The following is a 12,865-nucleotide window of genomic DNA, read 5'->3' as shown; positions in this document are numbered from 1 at the left end:
TATAAATTCTTCTTAATGCTACTACATCACTATTCCTTGCAATAGTGAAAAGAACAGATAGACCTAATTGTAAACCTACGTTCTATAATTCCATATGTAGAACTTTAGAAGGAACACCATACTGGAGCAAAACATTGAGAAAATGTCATTAGCCAAATTTATATCCCTAAATTCTAAGGGATACTATTGACACCCTCAAGGATTAAAGTAGTCAAACTTGCATGGGGAAAATGAAGCCAGAAAGTCACTATGAACATATTTTACAATCTGATAAAATTACCTGGAATATTGAATTTTTATCAAGTAGCACAAAAAAATTCTCCCTTTTTATAATTAATTATTCATTTTTTACTAAAGGAGTTAAAATACCTTCCTTTACTCTTTCTCTTTGTATTTTTGTCAACACTCAAGAAATGAATTTGTACCAAGGTGCACTGAGATTCCCCTTCTCCTTTTTAATGCTAATATAACTATCTCAAAAGGCTCCTCAAATTAAGTGCAGTAAGAAATCATTCCATAGGGCCCAGTAAGAGCAGGATGTTAGATTTTAGAATGTACATTTGTGGATCTAAAATTATAATCAGCATAGGACTCTAAATAAAATGATTGAAAAGCACAAATGTGAAGAATATAGAATATCCTAATTAAAGGAGTGCTATTTTTTCTGAAAATAATTATGTAAAACATGAAACATTAAAGACAATTTCAAACTCTGCAGCTCAGAGAACCACAAGCAAATGACAGTTAGATCATAATCTTAGATTGAAATGATAGAGTAGTATTTCTCAGAAAGAGTAAATTGATAGTTTCATAAACATAGCCTAGTAAGATATCTATAATATTAAGTTCAGTTTATACTTTTTATTTTAACACATGGTTCCCTCCATAAATCTACCCTATTGAACAATATACATGATTCAAGGTACATTGTTAAATTAGTTCAACTTTGACTCAAAACCAGAGGTCATGAGTAAACATTGGCATTATTTAATATTATTTTAAAAAATTTGACAAAAATTAAAGAAAGAAAAATGACAAAATCCATACCCCTCCATAACCAAGGAAACATTTTTTTCAAGAAAGAACTTAACAGACTCTAAGAATACATATGAATGGGGACAGACATAAGGTTCTGTGGACAGAAATTTCAAGTAACACAAGTCACACCTCTGACGCAGCTGCTCTTTGTCCTGGCAGAGGGGTAGTCATGACATTTGCTGTACAACCATCTCTGTAGAGCTGTCATCTTTCATCTGTCTTTGCTTTGCCTTCTATGCTATATTAATCTCAGCTGTGCATCTCTCCTGTGACTGAATTCTTCTAGGCATACTTTTTGCACTTCTCCCTTCTTTTTGATAGACAAATCTACTGATGCCTTGGTTGTTTAACACAGTACCTGACACATAGTAGGTGTTTTAAAATGTTTTTTTTTTCATTGATTGATTTTCTGTTAAGTTTCTCTTCTGTTCTTTGATGGGTATCTCTGCTGAGCTGCTGCGGTTCTCTAATAGCATCTATTAGATTATAACTACTGTGCAACCTTTCCTCTGTAGAACAAGGGCTTAGTTCTTTCAGTTATTTCCAAGGGGTTAGGCTAGCCCCATATCGACATATATTCAACCAAATCCAGAAGCCTAAGGTTTACATTTAGTTTATCATTTTGTTTTGTTTTGTTTTTTCATGTTGTTACATTTCCTCAGTCAAAGCTATTAGTTAACAAATCTTGAAAAAAAAATAAGGAAAGCCTTCATTTCCTTTTTTAGTCTAATGGTGCTAAGTGGCATTTATGAAAAGAACCAGAGCCAACAGATCTATATGCATATAAAAAGGATGGTGGGAAAAGATAGAAAAGGACACATGTCCTTTATCCTGCTCCCCCATTGTTCACAAGCAAACAAACTGAAATACTCACTACTTGGGGGGGGGGTGGGAAGAAAACAGATAATATAGAACATAATTAGAGGAGTTGAGGAACAGAGTGGTAGAACAATTATTTGAGAAAACTGATTTCATTTATCCTAGAAAAGGTAAGATTGAAAGGGCTGATAAATTAACTATTTTCAAGTATCTTAAGGGAACTCTTGAAGAAAATGAATTAGACATCATTCAGTTTTCCAGGCTTAAAACCTAGGAGTCATTCTTGACTCCTATCACTATCACTTGGCACACATAGCCAATAGCTCACCAAGACACGTAAATTTCACCTTAGCAATATCTATCAAATATGCCCTATTCTCTCCTCTAAGAAAGCAACCATCCTGGTGCAGGCACTCCTTTCCTTCTTTGTGGATTATTGTAACAGCTTGTTTGTTGGTCTTCTTGTCATAAGTTTCTCTTTACTGCAGTTTCTCTTTAATTTAGCTACCAAAGTGATCTTCCTAAACTGTTGGTCCAAACAGGACACTTCCCTTCCACATCCCTATTCAATAAAAGTCAGGGGCTTCCTATCACCTCCAGGATCAATAAAAAATCTCTTTGGCATTCAAAGCCCTTCATAATCTATAACCCCCCATACACAACTTTTCAGTCTTTTTATCACTTATTTGTTTAGTTTTTCAACATATGAATTAATATATTCACCATTTACATTAACTACCATTAACTAATGCTAAATTTTGGTCATTACATATCCTGAAATGGGAGGAGAGGAGAAATAATCTACCCTCTTCCACTTATGAAATGATGGTATCAGAAAGGGTGCAGAATTTATTGATATTCATAACACTTTTCAACTGTCAACAAATTCATACTTGAATGTTGGTACTCTAACTGTGAGGTTCTTATCCAATGAACAGTGGTTAAGTAATGGTCCTTAAGCAATGACCAATGACAGATTATTTGATGATGTGAATATTATCCCTCTTGACATTCTTGGTATAAATTAAATCGAAAGAAAGAAGGAAATTGTAGCTTATCTATCAATGGATAAATATTCCATAAGTCTCAAGTATGTTATAGCCATTGTGACATATGTTGGGGATACCAAAAAAATAGGCAATTGATATTCTCTGCTCTCAAGAAGCTTACAATCTAATAGAGGGGCAATATTCAAACAAATATAAACATAGAAAGCTAAATATAGGCAAAATAAGAGGTAATTAACAGAAGGAAAGCATTGGAATTGAGAGGAGCTGGGGAAGGTTTTCTTTAGAACGTTGGATTTTAGTTGGACCTTAAAGGAAGCTTATGAGGTCAATAGTCAGAGGGGATGTAGGAAAAAGTTTCCGAGGCATAAGGGTAATCGAGGAAAAAAATGCCTGGAGCTAAGAGATGGAGTATTAATTCTAGAACAGCCAGAAATCCAGTGTCACTAGATCACCAGCTGTATGTCTGGGAGTAAGGTTTAAGAAGATAGAAAAGGCAAGAGAAGGAAAGGTTACAAAAGACTTTAATTCCCAAACAGAACATTTTACATTTGATACTGGAGACAACAGGAAACCACTCATATTTATTAATTGGAGGGGGGTTTGTGACATGATTAGATCTTCACTTAAGAAAAATTATTTTAGTGGCCGGAGGATAGATTGGAGTGGGGAGAGATTTGAGTCAGGCAGACTAACCAGCAGGCTATTGCAATATTCCAGTTATAAGGTGACAAAGGCCTGTGCTTGAGTGGGAGCAATGTGAAAGAAGAGAAGGGGAAGTATTCAAGAAATGTTGCAATGGTAAATAGACTTTCTCAACAAATTGGATATAGTGAGGGTGGGGGGGGTAGTGTTTGAAAGATAATGGAGAATACAGGATGATGACTCCCAATCTGTGAACCTGAGGGAATGGAAGGATGATGTCCCACTCTACAGTGTTAGGGAAGGTTGAAATGTTAAGGTATTAGGGAGAAAGATAATGAGGTTCATTTTAGACATTTTGAATTTGAGATGTTTATTAGATATGGAGATGGGCTAAAGGTATTTGGAAATTTGAATATGAAATCAGCAGAGATTTTGATGAAGAACTGGTAAATTTGAGAATCATAAACATAGAGATGGTAATTAAATACATTCTAGGTGATGAGATCAACAAATGAAGAGAATAGCGCCCTCCACAGAGCCCTGGGGGATACTTACAGTTAGGAGGTATGAAAAGAAAGAGGATCCAGCAGAGGAGACAGAGGAGTGCTAAAGAAAAAAAGAACCAGAAGAGGATGGTGTCACAAAAACCTAGAGAGATGAGAGCATCAAGGTGCAGAAGGACATCAAGGAGTGTCAAAGGATATAGAGAGGTAAAGAAGAATGAGGATTGAGAAAAAGGTTTTTGGATGTAGTAATTAAGAGATCATTAGTAACGTTTTCGGAAAAAAGGTTCACAGGATGATAAGATCAGAAATTAGATTATAAGGGGTGAAGAAGAAAGTGAAAGGAAAGAAAATGGATGCACCTATTGTAGATGACCATTTTAAGAAGTTTAGCTACAAAGGGCAGAAAAGCTATAGAATTATAATGAGGATAGAAGCATCAAGTGAAAGAATTTTACAGGAGGTAGGAGACATGGACATGTTTGTAGCCAGAAAAAAATTAACCACCAGATAGGAAGAGATTAAAAATTAGTGAAAGAGTGGAGGTGAAAGAGGAGGTAATCAATAGATATACAATATGGATAGATAGACAATATGGATTAGAATGGGATCCCTTAAACACTGAGAAGGATTAATCTGGGTTAGGAGTAAAGATAATTCATCAAAAGAGTAAGGGTGAAGGAGGATATAGCAAAGGTCATGTAAATGATGGGTGATGAAGAGGAGGAAAAATGAGGCAACTGGAATGACCTCTAGGTCTTTGGATTTGTGTCAATTCTTAAAGGAAACCAGACTACCCAGAGGGAAAAAAAGTAGAGGTTAAAAAAACAGAAAATTCCATTTGTGAAAACAAAATGAGGCTTGTGAAAAGGCACAGAACTGGAAGATGGAGTGTTGTATGTAAGTAAGCATTAGCAAGGAGGTAAGCATCACTGCCCTGTAGAGTACATGAAAGGGAGTAAGAGAAAAGGTCTATAAATGTAGGAAATGTGTAAGCATGGTTGTTCTCCCTGGAGAAGCAAATGCAGAAGTTGGCAGAGTTGGTTTTATTATATTCCCTGAAGCTACAAAAATATTATTTCATGAGATATTTGATCATCCTGTATTTGAACAATAAAGGCAACTATTTGCAAAAATAGCACCAGGAATATAATTGCAGTTTATATATTAACAATTTTTAAGGTTTATAAAATGGTTGATAAGACTCTCCAAATCAAAACAACATACACTCAGATTTTTGTTAATTAGCTGAAGTAGCTGAGAATCTCAGACAGTGACAGGAAATAGTATGTGTCAGGCAACTACCTCCACAATGACTTCCATCTATCTTCAGTCTATGATGGAAACAGCCCAGAACCCTACACTCTATATTTTGGGGAATAACAATACCCTTAAACCAGCTGACCTGCTTTTGAGGCTCCCCTTGCTATCCCTGAGAGAAGAAACTGTAGAAGAGTTGCCACCAAAACCAGTAACAAATTGCTGACTAATTGCAAACAATAAGCAAATACTCATAAGCACTTTGGGAATGGAGCACCTCAGACAACCAATCCACGTCCTAGCCCCAACCATTCATCCATCACTAGAAGGGGGAAAAAACTGTGGAAAAGGAACAAATGCTCATGCCCAACTCTCTGACACATGCCATCCACTGGCCAGTCAAAGCATCCAAGATAAAGTACCAAAATACACTGAGGGAGACATTACAGTAGCATATGACAGTAAAATCAAACCACAATCACCATTGTAACCATTATAGTCCTTCAGAACTCAATGGAGATAGTCCAGTATAATTAATCCAAGAGCCTTCGGAATAACAGGACTTTTCATATAGTGTCTGTCACTATTGTCCCGGTAAGCAACTCTTTTGGAGACATACCCTGACAACTGCTCCTGCAGATGTTAAAGCTTGAAGACTTAGAATAAAAATCCTTCCACCAACGTCCCTGGCATGGTCAAATGGTTCAAAATTATGAACTGGTGTGATTAAATAAGTGGAAATGGCACTAAAGAAGATCCAGTACTATCTGCTTTGCCTATATAGTACTATCTTCTTTTCCTAAAGGCCATAAGACTTTTTCATTTGTAATCATCCTGGAACCTTCTCTCTCTCTCTCTCTCTCTCTCTCTCTCTCTCTCTCTCTCTCTCTCTCTCTCTCTCTCTCTCTCTCTCTCTCTCTCTCTCCATATATGCATACACATATGCATATACATCTTTAACTAGAAAGATATAGATAGATGGACAAATGGAAGGACAGACAGACGGATGGACAGAGATGGACAGACAGACAGACAAATAGAACTTGAACTTAGTGGAACGTGAATTCTGAGACCAGGTACTATCTTAATTTTCTATCTGTATCCCCAAAGTATATAATACTTTGGAAAGAGTAAATACTTTATAAAATTTTTCACTCATACATTTAATCATTCATTTGTTCTTTTATCCACCTAAGCAAAGTAATCTCAAGAATGTTCAAATATGGAAACTGAAAGATAATGAGAAACAAAACCAAAATAAAATAAAAGATAAATTACTTGCAAAAATATGTCAACAAATTGTTTCTCCATCAAAGATAGTGACACCACCATATTTGGACCTTACAGAATAGTCCCTGTGTTACTTACTGAAGATAGGAATTCTGATACAACCATGATAGAGAAAAAAGCAGACAAAGAAAAATCTGTGTTGTATATGGGACAATCATGATGGAACTGAAAAATCAATTTATAAAGTACCTTAAGGAAAGATAAAAAGCAAAAATTAGAAAAAAACACTCATATTTTTTTGGTTTTCCCAAAGAAAATGTCAACAGGAAATCATCAACCTGACTGCTCTTACATTTCTAAAATATGTTTATGAAGTTTAGCTAGACACAAATTAAGAGTGTGCTTTATGTGGGTATTAGTAAAGAACAATCTGTCTCTTGATTAGGATACCTAAAAATGGATTTCATCTTTGCTATATAAAAATTGACTGAAAGCTTTAGAGAATATAAAAAACCACTTTGCCTATTGAATTTTGATCACAAAATGATCTCTCATGGGCTCTTTCATATCATAGTATCTCCCATTTATATAGCAAGATTATTTCAGATTCCTTGGAAGAAATACAGTAGAAATGACCCTCTGATAATAAACTTTATGTGAGGCTTCAGCTAAGAATAGATGTACTTGCCAAAGTAATCGCTCCTATGGTGGAGGAGATACAGGTTCAGTATTCATTTTGAACATTGTTTTAAGGTCTTCTGTCAGATGGTGAGATTCAGCTTTAGAGAGGATTTAAAGTTGATTGCTTTAAGCTGAAGATATTGCTGACCCTCCTAGAGGATATATGTAATCAATCAAAGGAATTTTCTCTGTTCTTGTACATAGGAAAAAAACAACTCAATGAATAAAAAATATTTCTCAAAATAGGCTTTTTAACTCCTAAAGTTTGGCACAGTAGATACAATGCTAGACTCTATATACTACCTAAGACATGTGTCAAGATAATGGAATGTGATAGATGAGATTTAGCAGATACTCAGGGACCCACCTGGAGACTGGTTTTAACTGATTGAATTATATAAGGTGACAGACTGCTGACTGGATTACTGGCTTACTTCCAGTTTACTAGATTGTAAGCACATCTGGCTGGTACTTAAGGGTACTTAAGAAAGTAATTGTTCTCAGAAGCTAAAAACTTCGAACTTTACATCAAGACCACCTTCCAGTCCAATGAACCAATGAATTTGAATGACATTAGCCAACCAACTTGAAGAACCCCCCATTTCTGGGAGGAGAACAGGAAGCAGGAAGCAGACTCTGGGGAGAGAGTTCTGAGCTTTTTGGTGCCAGAGATCATCGTGGTGGCTGAAAACTTCAGAAGTTGGAGCTTGAGAGGGTTAGTATTGCCAGGTTATAGAAATCTGTTCTCATTCATTCTCTTTCTTTTACTATCTTTCAATAAACCCTTCAAAAACCTAAGCTCATTTGTCAGTGATTTTAGTCAGTTTCCCCCCAAAACTGGGGGAACAGATTAGAACACACATTTAGAAATTTAAATTATACAGATAGTTACTAGTTGTCTTACCATAGACAAGCCACTTAGCTATACCTAACTTTGATTCCATTGTCTTGTTTGTCCCCTGTTCTCAAAGAGCACCATGATAACAAGATGATGTCATAAATTGCCTGAATTGGATTTAAGTGAGGAAGGGTTGGGCAAAGTTACCTACCTCAATCTCTTTTCCAAAGCCATCTGGGTCGAGTGGCAAGATATACATCAGGATAACTGGAGGTGGTCCTGAATGTTTAAGGCAATTTGGGTTAAGTGACTTGCCCTGGTTCACACAACCAGTATTAGCAACACCTTTAAAAGGATTGTTGATTGTTTATATAGCACTTTAGAGTCATTATCTCTTTTGGTCCTTCCAAAAACCCTAAGAGGTAGACAATAAGAGTATAAGTATAATCATTTATCAGACAATAAGTATAAACATTCATCAGAAAAAAGATGCTAAATAAGATAACAATAATCACTAATCCAGTAAGGAATGATTATTTTTGTTTAGTCGTGTCCATCTCTATAAAACCGAGGAGACATTGTCCATGGATACTCGAGTGGTTTGTCATTTCCTTTTCCTATTCCATTTTACATGAGAAAATTGAGGCAAACTAAGTGACTTGCCCAGGGTCACATAAGTACTAAATGTCTGAGGCCAGATTTGAATTCACAAAGATGAGTCTTCCTGACTCCTAGCCTGGCACTCTATCCATTGCACCACTTAGTTGTCCTCAATTCATGACACTTATCCTTAACAAATTAACTTTGAATGATCTTCCTACATTTTTCTCTTCACTGTCATTACATACTCCATCATCCAAAATAACTACTCATCTTGTTGCTGTTTTTTCTCCATATATGGATTTCCATCTCCTACTTTTGTGATAATGATTTTGCCCCCAGCTGTTAAGAGACAGAGAAATAGAGACAGAGAGACAAAGAGCCAGAGAACCAGAGAGCATTGATTGAATGCTTATTACCCCCACATTCTGTGCTAAAGCCTAGGGGTTAGGGGAGAAAAGGAAAAAAAAAAACACCCTCAAATAATGTAAATTTTAACAAGGTTAGATTACTGATAACACACAAAAAAATGAAGCTGTAAAACAGAGCTGGGTTTTGTTTTGTTTTGTTTTGTTTTGCAGGGGGTCAGGGGGGATCAACCCGGGAGTCCTAGGATTGTGGTCCCACAATTGAGATATTCTTGTCCTAGGGAGGAACATTCTAATTAGAGAAAGGGACCATTGGAGTAAATAAATTCCCAGGGTGAGAAGGCTTATATTTCCATGTTAGAATGCTCCTTGTTTCTATGTTTTACTATCACTAACTCTTTTCATGGTTTAACCACTTATTATATAAAGTCCTTCCTGACTCTCCTCCCTCCCCCTGTCTACTTAGATCAGGTTTCCTACCTCCCTGAGAGTATTATATATTTGCTTAATGCCTTACTGATAAGACTAGCTTACTAGTATGACACTGACCATTTGTATTACTCTGGGTAAGTCACTTTACCTCTGCCTACCTCAGAGTCCTTGTCTGTGAAATGGGTAATAGAATCCCATCTACTTCCCAGGATTGTAGTGAAAATAAAATAAGAGATTTTTAAAAGTACTTTATTAATGCTTGTAATTTTATTGTTGCTGTTTCTATTATTATTTTTCATATATTTTGTATTAACTTATCTATTTGCATATTGACCACACCAGAAGTTCCTTGAGGGCATGGATTTATTTCTTTATTTTTGGCCTTTATATCCCAAGCATCGATCATTGTGCATGACACATAACAGATATTCAAAGGTTTCTTATAGAGTTGAAATTAGCTGAACTGAATTGCCTTTCCTCCCTCATGGTATATTTTTCTCATTAAGAAGAAAAACCTTTTGTGAGGCTTCATCCTTAGGAGTTGTTATTATTCCCAAATATTAGGTTTACAACTCCATAAATATCTGAAACATAATGAGATTATTAGTCATAAGCATCATGATAGCCCAAATCCCTCTAGGCATTAGCTGCCTATTAAAAGGTTAAAGGGACAATGTGTGTATGAGCAGCTGAGTGATGATTAAGAAAGTTATGATTAAGCAGGTTGGCAGGCCATGAATAAGTGAAGGATGTGATCATAAAGGAGAGAGACAAATTGCTGAGGTTAGGACAATCTTGGACTAACAGTGGCTTTAACTAGGAGCAAGGGAATGGATGCTAGCACAGCAAGGATATTTAAAACTAACCTTGCCTTAGGGATGGCTGGCTTTGCTCTCTATGGCTAAGATTATTTTATGGATAAAACTTAACCTCTGACAAGATAATAATGCCCTTCACTTTTTTGTTTCTTTTCAAAAATCCCTTTGGTTTTCAAGACTGTGTGGAGGATTTCCCAAGTGAGAGGGGCTAATTCATCCTTGTGTTGATGTGGCTACACTGAGATTTGAGACAGTCAGGCAAAGATAGAGTTCGGTGACAAACCAGTCAGCCTGTAGCGTTTATTTCCCCAAATGATTCATCTGATTTTATCTGCAAGATGATATGAAGCATAACATATTTTCTGTGTCACAATGATTCTCTGCAGCTAAGGGAGAAGGCACAATATACTCTCCTGCTTTTGAATGGAAAAAACTACATTTCACTTAGTTAAAGTATTTAAAGCAACAGTACATTGCCATTTTATTTTTCCTTTTAAAACTAAGGAAATATAGGTGATATATGCCCCAAAATGATCACTGATGAACACAATACACTTTATATAGCAACACAGGGCATTTTGAGAGTACCCTTATTCTAATATCAAAATTTGTTTTTCACTACTCTCACAGTTTCAATACTACAATTGATTCTCTAGGTCTTAGCTCAAATAAAAGAAATAAAAAGAGAGGACTTTTAATGTCCATTCTGGTGCCAGGTTCTTTGACTCCACATCTCTTACATGAGACATCAGACTCCCAAATTGATTAGCTGATGGATAACCTACTAATGATGAGCTTCTCTGTATTTAAAAAGATTGCTCCTCAGATGGAAGACATACTATTAATTAACAGGCATGTGTCAAGATGCTACGATGGGTCAGATACAACCAAATGCTGGATCTTTACTCAAATCTTTCCTGCTTTGTGAGACCTGCTAGAACTTATCTGATGCTGCAAAATCCTGAGAGACCATGGCCTTTTGGTGTCATGCTAAGGTTTCAAAGCATATTATAGGAATAACTTGCACTTGGCAGTTTGTAGGAAAGCCATCCTCTAGGATATGTACAAACAACAAAATAAAGATGCCATCCAAAGAGTAAGAAGGGGGGATAATCTGTATCCAACCTCTGCTATAAGGAAAGAAGATAAGAAATAAAGAAAACTAAATAGAAATATCTATCCTGTTGTCTCAACCCTTTGTTGAAGGCTTAAGGAAACCTATAGAGAAGTACATTGTAAAATCTCAAGGCATGGAGGCCCTGAGTACGAAGTTATTAACACAATGCTTAAACAAATAAGAAAAGGTTGTGACTAAATATAGCCCTTGTAAGCCCAAAGGATCCCCCCTTTAATTAATTCGGCTCCACAAAGCATGGCTGCATTCACCCCAACTCAAGGTTCAGGAATAGCTCTGAGTGTGTTTTTCTAATGTATAGACATTAGAAGTTTCAAGCCCCCTTCACTGTGCTCCCCCCATTTATAATTTAAGAATCCATTTAGTCCTGCAGCCTTAAGTCACTTTTTAAAAAGAAGTCTTTATTAAGTTGATGCATTAAAAAGAAAAGAAACGAAAAGAAAAAAGACATGGTACAAAATACTAGTCCTAGAAGTCTGTGATAGTCCCTTATAAGGACATACAAAGACGAGGAGAAAGTGAGTTGAGTCTTAGAAAGGACATATGATAAAGAGGAAACAGATCGGTCCTGTTGCTATACATCCTGTTCTCTCATTAATATCATGCTCAGAAGGATTTTCTTAAGTGTAGTAAATATATTGTGGAGACCAATTTTTAATTGGCGAGTGCTAGCTAAGCAGCTCGCCACAATATTGGGGCAAAGAAGGAGACTGGCAGCCTCCCTCAAAACAAAACAAGATTTATTTTAACAAGAACGAACTTAAAAAAAAAATAAACACAAACAGGATCAGTAGAATCAAGGGAAAGGAAATAAAATGGGGAAAGGGAAATTATAATACCTAAAAAAATACCACCGCCCAGGAATCAGCTGAAAATATGCAGCAGAACACCTGTAGCTTTCCAGCTTCTGCCTAGAATGCCCAATTCTCCTCCCCTAAACCTAGAAACACCCCACACAGCCCCAGCCAATGGGATGGCCGCTCTGACAGTCACATGACTGCCCTCACTAGGCTTCCAATCATTATAATTTTGCCAGGCAGATGTAGGCATCGGCAAGTGGTGATGATGTGAGGTGCCAGAGCCCTGGCAATGGCTACAACCAGTGGGTGGAGCACCTTGTGGGTTTGAGGAGCCCCAGGCCAATGTGCACGGAGGCATAAAAACCTCAAATAACAATTAATTTTTTACAATATATTAATTTGTCCTTGGCCACTGATATAGACATAGCCATCAGCTGATCTGACAATGTCCTAAGATATCAGTAGGAGGATAGTCCAATCTGGACCTTTCAGAAAACCATGAGATTGGGGCAGTTAGGTGGCTCAGTGGATAGAGCACCTACCCTGGATTCAGGAAGACCTGAGTTCAAATCCAGCCTCAGACACTTGACACTTACTAGCTGTGTGACCCTAGGCAAGTCACTTAACCTCAATTGCCTCAAAAAACAAAAACAAACCAAACAAACAAAAGAAGACCATGAGATCCTCCTCT

Source organism: Dromiciops gliroides, chromosome 2, assembly GCF_019393635.1.
Source record: "Dromiciops gliroides isolate mDroGli1 chromosome 2, mDroGli1.pri, whole genome shotgun sequence".
Lineage (NCBI taxonomy): Eukaryota > Metazoa > Chordata > Mammalia > Microbiotheria > Microbiotheriidae > Dromiciops > Dromiciops gliroides.
The sequence above is the reverse complement of the archived record's forward strand: the minus strand, read 5'-3'. Positions refer to the sequence as shown.